Here is a 2,958-nt window from a genome sequence, read left to right as displayed (position 1 = left end):
TACCCGTACGATGCGCGCGCGCTCGCGTGTGTTCAGGCGTTATTGGTCACGGTCGTAGCGCGCGCACCTCCGCGCACACACGTCAACTATACGGCGTGCGTGCGGCCGCCGTGTCATACCTATGCTGTTATTATTGTTATATAATTCAACGAAATAAAATATAATAATCATAATACTACCCGCCAACCTGACCTAGCCGAGAAGGGAATTGAGACTGTTCTGGATAAATGTTTTTCTTACCACTCCCACTCTAAAAAGTTCCCCGTCGAAAGGGGTGGTTGCACACCATATATTATATACGAACAGAAACCAAAATAGGTAAAATTTGACCAAATTAAATGTGTACATTATACTAAAATGGCTATATTTAATAATTTGCTAATAACTAGTGATCTAATCATCCGTTCAAAATGCTCTTTGTTATTGCCATATGGGTGCAAATCGTCGTAGTGCAAAAGATGTCTAACATCCTCGACTATAGAAACCTATAAAATATATTGTGTAGTTATATATGACAATTATTGTTTTGAAGTTCAAAATTTGAAAAAGTCATGTTTATACATTAGTTTATATATAAGTTATTTTTTTTATAAAATATTAATGTACAACACAATTAACAAATATTTTTACTGTAGTGATTACTTTGATAGTAAAACGAACGTAAAATTGTCTTTTCGAAAATAGTAAGTTACCAAACATATTATGGAGTTCTAATTTTTAATATTGCCTCAATTTTTCTATCCATATTGTTTTTGGCCAATCCATCTATAATCTCTTGAATTTATAATCGTGACTTTAATTTTTAATTTTATGAATTCGACTTTTTAACTTTTAGCTATTAGTATATTATTTTTTTCATAAGTCGTTATTATACAAATTTAGCAGTAATATTTTAATTGTACTAACAGTTTTTTTTTCGACAAGCTTTTAAACTTTAAACGAACACTTGGAGTGCACTTAAAATATTTGTCTCGGGGCTTAAGCAGTTATAAGCACCCTCAATATATTTTATAGATGATTCGCGCCTATGGAGTTATTGCTTCAAGTCGTCAACGACACCTGAATATTGACTTTAGCGCCATTGACTATACTAATATAATATGATACAACAACATTACAATGCTGCAATTTTTTATTTTTTTTTTTTTATCAATCGACGATAAATTTAAACGCATACGAAATGTGACATCTATATTATATAACTACTGTTATGTGCGTGTGTGTGCTGAGGAGAGTCGAGACTTACACGGCTACCGTGTTATTATTGTATAGTAACCGTGTGGCGCGTATATTATAGGTAGTGGTTGTCGCGTCGCGGATGGTGTACGCGCGCGCCTGGGACCGTATCGATGGCAGCGCACCCGGCGCGACTTACTGCCATGCGCCGTGCCTCCGAAATATATTTAAGGGTTGCGCGATGGCGTAGCGGTGGGGTGGTTTGCGCGAACTCAAAGGCCATTTACATCGGCTTCCGTTGGCGGGTGGGTGCACTTTCACGAACGCGCGTTAAAATAGCATTTACGCGAATGCATTATGTATAGGTATACCCACGTGACTCGCTATACTACTACCTATATATATAATACGTATATATACATGTCACAATAATATTGTCGTATAACTTGCAGTGGGTATATGTATAATTGCGGACATTATAAATGGACGCACACACGTGTATTGAAACGTTGCGTACCCGAATGTTTGATGTCTTAAATGTATAATAATTTATTGGAATAATAATTAGGAGAAATACGCTGAAATGATACTAGGGAAATAAAGGTACTACTTACATCCCTACGTGCTCACCTCAGATCAAACACTAGCATAATAAGCCGCACTAGTTAGTCACTATGACCCTCGAGTACGGGATTGTCGTATCAAATATATATTAAATTGTCATCGCGGGTATGTAACTACAGCCGGACGGTTTTTCATTACGGTCAGAATAAAATTGATTTTAAAGCAAAATAATAGAGATAAATTGTTTTATGGGCGTTGAGCACTTAAAAATTAATAATAATATAGCTTGGTAAAATAAAAAAGTATTTTAGTTTTAACTTTTGATGAAAGATTGAAAAAAGGTACAAAGTATATTGTTATTAAAGTTGTAGGTATACACTGTATAGTAAAGGTGTACTTAATAAATTGGTCATTTTATCGATACTGTCTATTTTTTGTAAATTTATTCAAATCGCGATATTTTTTAAATCTTTTTCGTGTATAATTATTATTTATACAGTTTAATAAGATTTTAAGTGGAATGAGATTTAACACTATATCTGTAATTGATTAAATTTAATAATTTTAGTACTTATTTATTGACAATACTGATAATTAGTAGGTGCCAGGTGGTGTACCTATTTTTAAAGTTTATATTAATAAGTAGACAAGTGTTTTTATACTTATAAAGTTATAACTTTTTGTACCTAAATAAGATTTTAACAAAGTATTTAATTGCATATTATATTATTTTATATATAATAGGTAGATATTATATTTGTAGTTGAAAAGTATTTAAACGATCTAAAAACTATTAACTTATCCTAATATTTTAATTTTTTTTTTAGTACGTAATACGAATACCCCTGCAGTTATACAAATATCTAGATTTATCTTTTCTTAATGTATAGTATATATATAGATATATTATAGTGCCCTAGTTATTAAACTCAACATAACTTTGAAAATATAAGGTAAGTACCTACCTAACTACTATATCTTGATATAACAGTAAATTATTAATTTACAATTAAGTATAGACTATAGATCTAAATGTTTGCAAATTATTGAAGTCTAAAAGGAGAAAAACTTTTTAAAGTTTAAATATTTTATGTTTTTTTTTTCCATTTTCCAATAATCAATTTATATTGACACGCCAATTACTATAGTAACGTATTTTTATGAGCATAGATAATTTTAACGCACAATCCATATTCCATTGTACCTATAACATCTATG

The sequence above is a fragment of the Rhopalosiphum padi genome, chromosome 1, assembly GCF_020882245.1.
Source record: "Rhopalosiphum padi isolate XX-2018 chromosome 1, ASM2088224v1, whole genome shotgun sequence".
Classification (NCBI taxonomy): Eukaryota; Metazoa; Arthropoda; class Insecta; order Hemiptera; family Aphididae; genus Rhopalosiphum; species Rhopalosiphum padi.
Note: the sequence above shows the minus strand (reverse complement) of the source record.